Source organism: Zeus faber (assembly GCF_960531495.2).
Source record: "Zeus faber genome assembly, chromosome: 5".
NCBI lineage: Eukaryota > Metazoa > Chordata > Actinopteri > Zeiformes > Zeidae > Zeus > Zeus faber.
Genome location: NC_137192.1, coordinates 35042200 through 35055751, shown reverse-complemented (window position 1 = coordinate 35055751; position 13552 = coordinate 35042200). Strand labels below are relative to the sequence as shown.

The window sequence follows — 13552 nt, the reverse complement described above, 5'->3', positions numbered from 1 at the left end:
CTTGTCATAATGTCTGGGGAAAATAATTCCCTCTAAGCACAATTTGTTTGTCTAAGCAAAAGTAGTGCTGGGCTATAAAACGATAAAGATAATTGTCGCCATATCTTTTTCCTCTGTGTCAAAATAAAATTGATTAAAATTTAGTTTAAAAAAAATCTGAAGATCTGCTAATTTTCGTGCCCCGCAAGTTGCAACGGAAAGCCAATCAGTTTGGACGATCTAAAGTTGACATTTCACCTCTGACAAATCACGTCTGTTGATAAGAGAGAGAGCGAGAGAGAGAAAGAGAGAGAGAGTTGTAGTTGATCCGTATGGCTCGACCCCCATGTGAATGTTAACTGCCGCTGTTACTTTTTAAAGTAATAATTCCCTAAATTTGGATTGAGAGTTGCAGTGAAAAGAAGATGAAGACAGATGTGTGCTGTTTTTTTACTTTGAAGCTGGGTGATTGGTTCATAGTGATGTCAGGATTCAGATTCAAAATCGAGTGTTCGATTTCAATCATCCCAATTCACAATCAGGTTCGCAATTCTCCCTGTAATCTTGTGGGTAATACTGTCCAAGATGAATGGCATCACTAATGTAATGTGATCTGAAAATAAACTGTGTAGTGTGCTACTGAAGCGGAGCTTTTCGTGGGGGGCAGCCATTCAATAAAATCTGATATATGTTACAATATGTCCACTTGAGAGGGCAGAACAGAGACCGGAAGCTTGTGAGAATTGCCGGTACGCACTCCATAAGAGTAGTTAACATTATGGATATGATTTGGATTGTGATATCAAAGATCGGATAATAATGTTCAACGGACAATGATGCAGCGATATGAGTAGAATTAGGGAAAAGGTCTGATGAGAGAAGAACGTACGGAGCGGACACAGATGTGGAGGAGAAGAGACACTTGAAGACAGTGTTTTGAAAAGTTTGTCTCTTTTCAGCCAGGTCTTACAGCTCCCAGGCATTTATTTTATCTATGAAATTGTATGAATCTTTTGTTTATATTTATTCCACTAAAAAAAAAACCCATGTATACGGATTGAAAGTTGCTTATTGAGAACAAGTGTTTTTATTTACAAATCAAGGCTAGATATAGTTAGGGTTCATGCTGAAAAAAAAATTGAAATCGAACATGATACTGGAAACCAGAAACAGAAAGATGATGCGCGTTAAGAAAACATACATCCATAGTTTTGTGTTTTTTTGGATATTTAAGTACCGACCCAAAGCAGACGGTAAATATCCAGAGTGTCAAATATTTGGATGGGACATCCCGACAAAGGCAGACAACACCACAAACTTTATTTAGTTGATTAGACCTAGTTGCCATATTTATTTGGTTTTTGATTTGATCAAAAATTTATTTTAGTGAAATGTTAATTAAAGCAGATGCAATTCTTACCCATTGTTCACGAATGATAATTATTCAATTTCAAGTAGTAATATTCTTATTATTTAATTATTTATTCTCAAAATAGCTTAACTGACGAGACTTTTTATTTTGAGTATTCAATAAAAAATATTATACATCTACATGCCTTGATGATGTCATTTTCTATATAGCCTGCTTATCAATTGTTTATAAGCTCAATAAACACACATAATATTTGACCGGAATTTCTCCCACTTGTCCGGGAAAATGGAATCTCCCAGGACTAGTTGACCGGCATCAATTTTTTCTCATAGAACCTTGGTATTGTGAATATCTGTGGTGCTCATATCACTTTGCCCATTTAAATTAAATGGGGAATAAACAATTGAGGAAGTTATTACCTGCTGACACTCATCCGGTCAACAGCTTGGTAGGAGAGAAATAAAAACTTACCTGACTGAGGTTGTCTGGTCTCCTTCTGATCTTCATCACTGTCTTCAGTCTCAGTTTCAGAAGAGTGTGAAGAGAGGAGATGCTCAGCACCAACTGGTTCTAAAGCAGCAGCTGCATCTGAGCTACTGGCTGCTTCTGACACTCCCCAGTCCTCTCCATCAGCTTGTTTCCATCTGTTGAGCTGAGGTGCTGGCTACAGGTTCTGCCTCTCTCTTCTCCTCAGTTTGGTTTTAATGAAGCTGGGACCACTGAGTGCAATATTCATCATGTTCCCTCTTCACGGGGAACTCCTCCTCTTCCTCTTTAATGTGTGGGGGCTCTGGCTCCTCCTGGCCCAGACTGGGGCTCCACTCCTGCTGCTCAGGGGGAAGCTCCTCTTTACAGACAGAGAGCTGCTGGAGCTCTGGAGGCAACACTGAAAAACAGACACAGAAAGATGTGAAACGTCAAGATTGGTGCATTCCACGATATACACTTTGCATTGAGTTTTCTTATCCACAAATCTAATCAAAATGTCAGATAATTTTCATTTAAATTTAATCACAGTTTACAATTAGATTCAAGATGTTGTGAAATATGTAATTTTAATCATAAATTACATAATGTCACACGCCAGTCTTCTAATTATCATATTTCAATGTGAGATTTAGGGCAATTTACTGTTTATTACATGTTGGAAAAGGTAGAAAAGGTACAGCCTGTGCAAATAACACAGAAGTTTACATTTTATTTATAGTAATAAAGAAAAAAAGGTCAAACTGATTGGACGCCTGAAACCTGCAGCCAAAAAAAAGGTTGCAACTTGTGCATTATATGCAGCAATTATTTCATTTAACTGTACATATTACATTAAATTTCATTTAGCAGACGCTTTTATCCAAAGCCACTTACAATTATTCAAACAGCGACGGACGCAGCCATCAGGAGCAATGAGGGGTTAAGTGTCTTGCTCAAGGACACTACAGCATGCTAGCAGGAGGAGCCTGGGATTGAACCAGCAACCTTTGGATCACTAGACCACCAGCTCTACCTCCTGAGCTACCATCCCCATATATCAAACCATATACGAAAATTTTAAGAGCACCAGTATAAAATTTAGGAGCACCACAGAATGTTTTGGCTGAGGGACCATAATGTGACATTGAAGAGCACCGCTGCTGATTGGCTCAAGGTGCATAGGACAGGAAAGCAGCAGCGTGTCCTCCAGAGGAATGCAGAGGATTTCAAGCGCGTGCTCCAAACCAAAATGTTTTGAAGGGGCAGATATTTCACTCAGTCCAATAGACACCGATCGTGTAGCAACCGGTGCCATAGTGGTTCTGGAGCTGCTCCGCCATTGTTGTTGTCGCAGAGCTTCTGGTCACCTGTCTGTGTCGGAGGCAGCAGGAAAGTGAGCGGTGTGATCTACTTCTGGGTCAACAAGCGCTGCTGTGGGCTTCATGTTGTTCTAGAATGAGAAGAAAATGTAAAGGTTTATTTTAAATTTCATTTTATGTTCATTGTCTTGAACTTAATTAAAGGATGGTATTTTATTTTAGATTCATGTTAATCACACATTATGCCTATTTAACAAGGTGATCAATTTGTAATTGTAAATGTTTATTTCTTTAATCTGAACCAATTTGCTTGTTTATTTTCATCTGTATTTCAAATCAAATAAAAATAAATATATAATCACCACTCTCTATTCATTTTCTTCAGTCATTACCCACCACATACATTATCTTTTAATAGTCACCTTGTATTACTTTTGGAAACGTTACATTTTACTGCCCACATCTATACCAGTTTGGATTATAAATCTGGATTATGCTCTGCATACCAGCTTGAATTAAAAGGAGGGTAAATGGGATGAGGGATGAAAGCTTCGTCCAGGTCTGGTAATCTCTGGTCCAGTTCAGGGAAATTATTTGCCCTGTTCCTCTTTAGCTTCCAACTTCATTTTTGTTTTGGAGTTATACTTACTTGCTTTAGTGGTACTTCCATTACTAATACTACTATTATCGCCATTAATGATATTACTCTCATCATAAGTGTTATTAGTAGGACTGCTGTTATTACAGTAAAATACAGAGCACTTCCTAAATACACCATTTACTCCGTCAGCACCTATTTAAATTTGACATAAACGTGTTCTAGGTTTTAAAAATGTGTACTATGATCAACAAATCTCACTGTCCACAAACATGTTTGTTTAATTAAGTCATATCCACAAAAATACACAGAACTTTAGGGGCCTGCTAGCATGCAGCTAATGCTAACGGAAGCAACATGGCGGTGCTTGTGGTGTGAAAAATGAAATGAAAAAGCCAAGCGACCCACAAGTGAATGAAGCTTTTTAAACGTGTGAACGCGTTTGGAAGTTGAAGAGATAATAAAAAACAAACGAATAAGGCTCGAGGAGGCGTTTACATTCTCCAACTCCTACGACTCGTAGCTCCGCTCGTTGTTTTCATTGGGCCTTGTGCAAAGCGGGGTCCCGTCCTTGGCAAAGCGCTCCTCGAACCCAAACAGTGGAAGCACAACGAGCCTTGAAGGCCTCTCACACATGTTGCTGATGAGCCGCTGCGACGGCGCAACGTGTCAGTTGTTTAACTGCAAAGCGACGCGTAGAAAAGATCACTTCCGCATTCCAAGCGGCTTCTTCTTCGCCGCTCGCATTGTTCCCGCTGCTCCCTGACGAGATGCTCACTGCCGCCACTAGTGGTTGGAACATATACTTACACACAACTGACATATTGGTCCTCACGGCGACACCTGGTGGTTTGCAGCAGCCACTCAACGTGGAGACTGCTCTTTGTTTCTGTAGACATGAGAATGTGCAAGTGGCACCAAGGCTGCACGACAGACAGTCATTTCCAACCCTGGCTGTCATGTCCCAATAACAAGGAAGGATGATATACAGCAGCCCCGTTGGGGAAACATCCAGCCACACTGGAGCACCGAGTATCCCGATTATTTTATTAAATGTTCTCTAAGAAAACTACATTGTAGTTTGAGTATTGGTGATTTGAAATGAACTAATTTTCAAAATTCTAGGAGATGATTTGAATAGGTAATAAATTAAAACATCGCACTACAGCCGAACAACTGCTGTGCATTGGGAGAATTCAGGTGTCCAAATAATCCAGAGAAGGGTTAGGGTGACAAAGTCCCAGATTTCAAGTTGCTTCTTGGTCCAGTGTTGTAATCCTCTTTTGTTCTTGTTGTGTCTTCTCTGGAGCAAATAATCTCAACGTATTCTGCCCGTTTGTCTTTTTATGACTTCTGCCAACATCTTTCTTTTTGGACCAAGTGATCAGTGACACATGCTACTTTGGAAAACAGCTGCCTTGTTGACATTATCTTTTCTGTGTTTCTGCAAAGGTCATTTGTTTGGAATTTTTCCACGACTCTTCTTCTACCTCCCCAAGTATGGGCACATCCATCAGCTGATCCGGTAGCTCCCACTCCAGAACCCTGGCCATCTCCTCCAGCAGTTCTTCACATAGGTCTTGCAGGCCTTCGCAACTTCCCTCCTCTGCCTCCCTAACTTGGAGTAAAGATCCTACTGGGGAAGGAATGTCCTCTAATCCTTCCATCCATCCTGGTGTTTCCCTTCACTGTGCCTGGTTCTCATGTCAACTTCAGTGGTAGCTGACCTCATTCTCATCCGCTGGTCCAAGCGGAAGATTTATTTTTCTCCCTTCTTCCCTTGTCTGAGCCCTGGCCTTAGGCCGTATCTTGCCTATCGTTTGGGCTTATCCGCACTTGTGCTGGTTGCTGATTCTGGTGCGCTGTCTTCCACAGGAACTATCTCCTTTTCCTTACTGCCGTCCTGTCTCAGATTTCTCCACAGACGACACCTCCATCTTTTACTTCTCAGCCCCTTTGGTTGTACCATATCCTCCTTCCTTGACGATCGCCTATCCCTCTGGAACCAAGGTATATAAAGTGTGTGAGGGCGATGGAAGCCCATACCCCTGGTCTTGCTAACAGTATTTATCACTTTTAGATTTCACTTAATTAATTGTGTAGATGGGATTATGTTCAGGCAACATTCAAGAAATGTATTCTCTGTAAATTTTAGAATCCTGCATGATTTACAACCTGTTGGTTATTTTATAGCCTAATCAATGTTCTACAGACATTATGTCCTACATATTAGACATGTGATCATATAATTCTGTTGTTACACTAGGGTGCATGCATTTATTTTGGTACCGAGACTGTAGTCGGCTATTGCACATAACTGTTTAGGAATCAAAGCATTTTCCACAATCTTGGACCTAGACCAGACAATGTATTCATAATCTCTCTCACCCAAGTGTTTAAGTCTATGTGCCAAGGTCAGAGCAACCCAAACCATCCCACTTGGAGGACCACTACATGAGCAGGTGACTGGGTGTTGATTCGCAACTGGAATTCTGTTGGATTCCTGACACCGTTCCAGATCCTGCTCACTACCGCAGCAGCACATCTCATTGCACATGTCATTGCAAGAAAGTCTGCAATGAGGGAGTGTGAGAGAAAAATGCAGATGATCAATTCTTTGCATGTTTTACATGTTTTATATAGGGCAATAGCCTATTTTGTATGTTATGTAGCCTTTAAAACACATTGCCTTGGGGTTTTTAATGAGTCTCTCTGTTCTTTCAAATAATGTTACACTGTATTATAAAGACCAGATCACATTCCATCTTCACTCAACCTTGTGTGGAGATAGGGGTAGCCCCAAGGGGCTTGACAGAGCATTGTAGTTTGTTTAATGGCACAGTACGATTGTACCTGTGACCGGAGTTTGATTCATAAGTCACTCTGAGAGAAACACCCGGGGATATGATTGGGGGCCATAACCTTCTAAATGACAAGCTGACCAATGGGACACAGCCTCTCTTCTCTATAATTGCCTCTTCAACAGAAGTAAGGGCAGACTGATCAGACCACTGTTTTGAAGCAGCTCTGTATCTCTTTATTCTGTAGAATAAACATCTTCTATAATAAACATCGGGGATGGTAGCTCAGGCGGTAGAGCTGGTGGTCTAGTGATCTAAAGGTTGCTGGTTTGATCCCAGGCTCCTCCAGCATGCTGTAGTGTCCTTGAGCAAGACACTTTACCCCTAATTGCTCCTGATGGCTGCGTCCGTCGGTGTTTGAACAATTGTAAGTCGCTTTGGATAAAAGCGTCTGCTAAATGACTAAATGAATCTTTAATACTCTGTTTGTTTTCCTGTAGTGGGCAGATTAACTTCACCGATCATGCAGTGAGAATTCTCCAAACACAGCACAGGTTAAAAAAAATGCTGAGAAAAATAGGTCTGAAAAAGTCAGCTCCAGGCTTGATGGGTCTGTAATAAAATTCACAATAGGTCTGTTCAAATGTAAAACTATTGTCCAAGAGTGTTCTATAGGATACCTTCAGGACAATCTTCTACCCCATCTTGGACAGAAATACAACCTCTGGATCCAAAAAGCACAAGTTTCCTTCAAGATGGAGTAGTGTTTCACTCAGGAGAAATCTATGAATGTGATTCTGAAGATCTCAGGCTGGAACTTCACCAAACAAGGAGGCTTTTGCAAAGGAAAAACCAAATTGGAATGTAGGAATTGTCAAGTACTATTGAAATGACACTGTTCCTTGAGCATCATGAGGACATTTTTCATAAGCTATTTCCTCTCTGTGGGGTAGCCAAAGCCCTGCCAGTAAGCAATCAAGCATGTGGGTTAGAAACCTAACCCTCACCCAGCAAACCCCTCATAATTACTGATCTATATGTAGATGGAACATTTGCTTCCTTTCAACAGCTGCAGGAGAAAAAGAACATACCTGTAGATCACTTTTTCAGATACCTTCAGGTCAGAGATTATGTCAGAACATACATTCCTAATGTTGTCACATCAAAACCTGATAATGTTGATCAATGTGTGTGATTAAGTGCAGAATTAAACGGTGCAATTTCCTATCTGTACAACAACTTTAAAAACTTTGAAATAGACTCTCTGGAAAATATCAAAACAGATGGGAAAAGGAATTTGGGAAACCGACACCTCATGATGTTTGGGGGGTTAGTCTGGAATATATTCAAACGTGTTCCATTAATGCTAGACACTGCTGAATACAATGCTAAAATAACTAATATTCAACAGCACAAAGAACACAAGGCGGGGTTTAATTGGCAGTTTGGATGAAATGATGTTCCTGCAGCTGTGATGACCTTGTGGAACTCTTGGACAGTGGTACCGTCTGTCCCCTGTGTTACTAGGCTGATGTACTTTGAGTTGACACTTTGCACTTCACACAGGGAGAACAGAGAGACGGCACTTTCTGGAGTGTGGGGAAAAAACAAAACAAAAAGAAGAGTGCTGATACTCTCAGTCGCAAGTTTTTGTTTTATACCGAAGAGGAGGCAACGCAAGGATATAGACAAAACTATCACTGCCTTGGTCTGTTCAGCCTTTTTGAAGCAAGGTGGTGAGAGTGCTGCAAAACATGCAACTCCATTTAGAAAAATTAAGAACTTATGTCATCCCGTTCTGTTTTTCAATCTTAACATTCCACATGCTCTTTGGGAAGTTTCTCACTGAAGACCCAGCTCTTCAGTGAGTACCTCCTGTCCTAATCTACAATTACTTTGCACCACCTTGCAGTATTTATTGTTACACCAATGTTGTTGTTACACTAATCTCTGTCGCAATGTAGCTGAATGTTATTCTCCCTTGTAAGTCGCTTTGGATAAAAGCGTCTGCCAAATGACTAAATGTAAATGTAAATGTTCTCTAATGGGTCCATGATGTAAAAGGTGCTCAGTGCAGCGCCCGGGAAGAGACTTGGCCGCTCCCACCTGGTACCAGCAGTTTAGGCTCCAATGTTCTACACAGTGGTGCAGTCTCTCTAATTAGTGACAAAGATGTCTATTGAGATGACTTTTAGAACAAAAGTTCTTCCCACACTGTTCACAAGAGTAAGGTTTCTTTCCTGTGTGTTACCTGATGTTGTTTGAGATGTCCTAATTGACTGAATCTCTTCCCACACTTTTCACAGGAGTAAGGTTTCTCTCCCGTGTGTGTAAACTGATGATGCTTGAGATTTCCTAAATGACTGAATCTCTTCCCACACTGTTCACAGGGGTAGGGTTTCTCTCTTGTGTGACTACGCTGGTGTACTTTCACTTCAGCCCTTGTTGTAAAACTCTTCCCACACTGTTCACAGGGGTAAGGTTTGGTTCCTGTGTGTGTAAACAGATGACGTTTGAGAGTTCCTACACGACTGAATCTTTTCCCACACTGTTCACAGGGGTACGGTTTATCTCCTGTATGTCTCAGCTGATGTTGTTTGAGATTTCCTAATCGGCTGCATCTCTTCCCACATTGTTCACAGGGGTACGGTTTCTCTCTTGAGTGTATAAACTGATGTTGTTTGAGATGTCCCAATTGACTGAACCTCTTCCCACACTTTTCACAGGGGTAACATTTCTCTCCTGTGTGTGTACGCTGATGTTTTTTTAAATCACCTCTTGACGTAAAGCTCTTTGCACAATGCTCGCAGGGGTAAGGTTTCTCTCCTGTGTGTGTAAATCGGTGAAGTTTGAGATGTCCTAATCGACTGAATTTCTTACCACACTGTTCACAGGGGTAAGGTTTGGTTCCTGTGTGCATAAGCAGATGTACTTTTACTTTAGCTCTTGTCGTAAAGCTCTTCTCACACTGTTCACAGTCGTATAGTTTCTTTCCTCTGTTAGTAGGATGACGTTTTCTGTGATAACCTAAGAGAGGAAAGGGAAAGAGACAAGAGTGGATTATGAAAAAGTCAGAGAGGGCACTTAGAATTTAGGATATTGAGTAAAGGCTGATCACTGAAAAATAGGATTCATTTGCAATAATGACCGGCTGGCTGCATTATGGCATTATCCCGCTTATAGATTTAAAATTATTTCATACCGATTATGCTAGTTACATCACTAGTAACTACCTAGCGCAGCAGTCAAACTGTTGTAACACTCTGCTTGAGTTAAAAAAAAAAAAAAAAACGCCACAAACAGAAATCATAAAGACACCATTCATCCATTCTTTTCAGTTTTGGACTCTGCAGAGAAAAAAATCTGGTCTTTTTTATAATAAAGGATGTTGAACTGAGGACCTGTTCTCCAGGGCGATTTTTTTCCACCACATATTTAGCGTAACGGACAGGATTGGACAAGAGCAGAAAAGGAGGCCATTTTTCGCCTCCAGGCACGGTGTTGTCCTTCTCCCAGATTGAAAAGTGGCCATTTTAACAAAAATAATTAGTTAAGCCTTTTTTCTTATTTCCATGTGGGGGAAGGGTCTGCTGCTTTTCCCCGACGATACGGGTGAGACCAGAATAATTTTTATTCTCCAAACAAAGAACTTTCACTTACGACCGCTCTCCGACCAGTGTGTATTGTGCGCAGCATACAATACCTCGGCGCCTCAGTGTCAAGCATCTCATTGTGCATCACCGTTCTCCGTCTCACCAGCCGTCTCAGTATTCACTACACTAGCATTCGCCACCCTCCCTTAGCGTGAAATAACACAGGTCCTGGTTAACGACCTGGCATGTGTTGCCATTATTCAAGAAACAGGGAGACAAAATTAGAGGAGCCACTAAAAAACATCAGGGATATGACATTCTCCCTACTTAGCGCAAATGCCAATCAAAAAATTAACCGTATTTGGAGACTATTCAGACGAATTCAGCTCAGAAAAATAAACAAGAAGTAGACTGAGTGTGTATCTGCGCAAAGAAGAGTTACGGGAACAATTTGAGAGCCAAGGGGGTGAGCAGGAGGAAATACAACATATCACAGAAATGGAAAGAGATACTAAAGAAAAGAAAAAGGGGCAAAAGGGGGGCAACAGGATACCACAGACATGTCAAGGAACAGATTAAGGAGGGAGAAGGAGGGAAAGGTGATGAAAGTGATATGCAAGACCCAGAAAGTACAGAAGAAGGAAACAGTGGCGGACGATATCTAGGAGAAAAAAAAGAGGAAAGCAAACAAAAGGCAAGCAAACATTTGGAAACTCAACTTAGAGCGGCTGAGATGGAATTCAACGAAACCCCTCGCACGAATGAGTGACCACGAGAGGCAGCAACAGCGAAGAAAGAATGGTAAGATAAAAAGAGAAGGAAGGAGGAAGTAAGGGAACTGACACGCTCGCTGCCAAAACTGAATATGAGAGCAGAGGAAACGGAATCAGAACTCTCAACTCCGCTGGAACCCAGCTTGGCATTTAACATCAAGGAACCAACTTTGAAAGAAGTTCAGAAGGTTGTCAAAGCTGCTCGAACCAGCTCAGCGCCAGGCCCTAGTGTAGTGCCATATGTCGTGTACAAGAGGTGCCCCAGACTCTTGAAGCGACTGTAGAAGCTCATCAGGGTCATCTGGAGGAGGGGGAAGGTGGCCAAGGAATGGCCACACGCAGAGGGTGTATGGATTCCAAAGGAGGAGAGCTCAAGCGCCATCAAGCAGTTCAGGGTCATCTCACTCATTAGTGTCGAGGGCAAGGTATTCTTTAGTATTGTTACATGACGCATGACGGAGTTCCTCCTGAGGAATACCTACATCGACACCTCTGTGCAGAAGGGTGAAATCCCAAAGGTGCCAGGATGCATCGAGCATATCATCCAGCTGATCCGGGAGGCATGTGAAGTCAAAAGAGATCTGGTGGTCCTCTGGCTTTACCTTGCCAATGCCTATGGGTCGATCCCTCACAAGCTGGTGGAATCCTAACTTGACCGACACCACGTTCCAGGCAAGATCAAGGACCTCATACTGGACTATTACAGCTGCTTCAGTTTGAGAGTCACCTCCGGTGAAAAAACATCTGGATTTCATCGGCTCGAGAAGGGCATTATCTCCGGATGCACCATCTCTGTGATACTGCTCGCCTTGACCATGAACATGCTGGTGAAGTCAGCAGACGTGGAGTGCAGAGGCCCAATCACCAAGTCAGGTATGCAGCAGCCCCCCATCAAAGCATTCATGGACGATCTGACGGTGACCACAACATCTGTCCCGGGCTGTAGATGGATCCTTCAACGGCTTGAGCGTCTCATCAGCTGGGGCCAGATGGACCTCAAGCCAGCCAAGTCCAGATATGGCGACCGGGGCAAGAGAAGTGATGCTTTACAGAGACTCCAGTGAGCTGGAGTAAGCTGAGCCTTTGCATAGAAGTGAGAACCGGCATGAAGTGGAAGGCTCATGAGGCTGTCGACCAGGCTGAGTCACAACTGCGACACAACAAGCTTGTTGGAGCAGTGGCATCTGGACGGGCAAGGCTCGGCAGCAACCCGAGACCTCGATACAACAAGGTCCAGGGAAAAGAGAGACGCCAGATGATCCAGGAGGAGTTCAGTGCAGGGGTGGAGGAATCTCGCTGAAGTAGGACAGTGGGGATGAGACAGCAGGGGGCGTGGAGCCGATGGGAGCAGGTCAGACATCTGGAAGCCACACCGCATAAAATTCCTTGTCCAGTCTGTCTACGATGTCCTCCCCAGCCCGTCCAACCTCTTTCGTTGGGGCTTGGCAGATACTCCACTTTGTCCGCTCTGGCAGAGAGGAGGATCTCTGGAGCACATCTTGAGTTGCTGCCCAAGAGCCCTGGGAGAGGGGCGCTATCAATGCCGCCATGACCAGGTGTTGAGGGTCATCGCGAAGGTCATCAGCACAGCCATCTGAGTGACAGGTCAGCCACCTCCTCACGGTAGGCCTGCTCATCGTCGTAGTTGATCAGGCCACCACGACGGTGTCGTCAACAAACTTGATGATGGTGTTGGAGCTGGACCTGGCCACACAGTCATGTGTGCACAGGGAGTACAGTAGGGGGTTGGGGACACAGCCCGGGGGGGATCCTGTGTTCAGGGTGAAGGAGCTGGACATGTGCCTCCCCACCCTAACCACCTAGGGCCGGGCTGAGAGGAAGTCCAGGATCCAGGCACACAGCGGAGTGCTCAGTCCTAGCTCCCGCAGCTTGACAGCCAGTCTTGTGGGGACTGTGGTTTTAAAGCTAAACTATAGTCGATGAAAAGCAATCTCACATAGGCCCCCTTCCAGCCACCCAGGCGTGTGAGCGTGGTGTGCAGTACCTGGGAAACCGCGTCCTCCATGGATCTGTTCGGCCGGTACACAAACTGCAACGGGTCCAAGGTGCGGGGGAGGGAGGCGCAGATGTAATCCTTAATAAGCCTCTCGAAGCACTTCATGACCACCGAGATGAAGGCCACTGGATGGTAATCATTCAGGCAGGCTGGAGAGGCGATCTTCGGGACAGGAATGACGGTGGACCTCTTCAAGCAGGACTGGACCAACAACTCGGCCAGGGAGGCGTTGAATATCCTAATGAACACTGAGCCAGCTGGTTAGCACAGGTCTTCAGTACTCGCCCAGATATGCCATCTGCGCCCACAGCTTCCCTGGTGCTCACCCACATCAGAGCCCTCCTGAGGTCATGCCCTGACACAGAGTGTGCACCCCAGCGGTGTACTTCCAATAAGCTGGTGAGCTAGCGGTGTTGTTGTCAGACTCAAATGCGCAAAAAAGGAGTTCAGTTCATTGGCTAGGGAGGCATCCACACTCATGGCTTGGGAGGAGCTGCCGTTGAAATCCGAACAACACATCATACAGGTCAGATAGTGCTGTGTCAGTGTCCGCTTGCGGTGGAATATAAACGGCTGTGATGATGACCGTGCTGAATTCCCGGGGGAGGTAGAACAGACGGCATGAGATGGCC

General features: G+C 43.7%; 1 long non-coding RNA gene across 1 annotated transcript in view; it reads right to left on the bottom strand.

The window, feature by feature from the left end:
• The window catches only part of LOC307230147, a 13253-nt gene extending 8816 nt beyond the window's left edge, over nt 1–4437 (bottom strand). The window contains exons 1-3 of the long non-coding RNA XR_013844157.1: nt 4235–4437; nt 3187–3269; nt 1823–2237 (exon numbers count right to left, since the gene is read on the bottom strand). This is a non-coding gene — a long non-coding RNA (uncharacterized lncRNA). The remainder of the gene's footprint in view (nt 1–1822; nt 2238–3186; nt 3270–4234) is intronic.
• Between the last annotated feature and the right edge of the window lie 9115 nt (nt 4438–13552).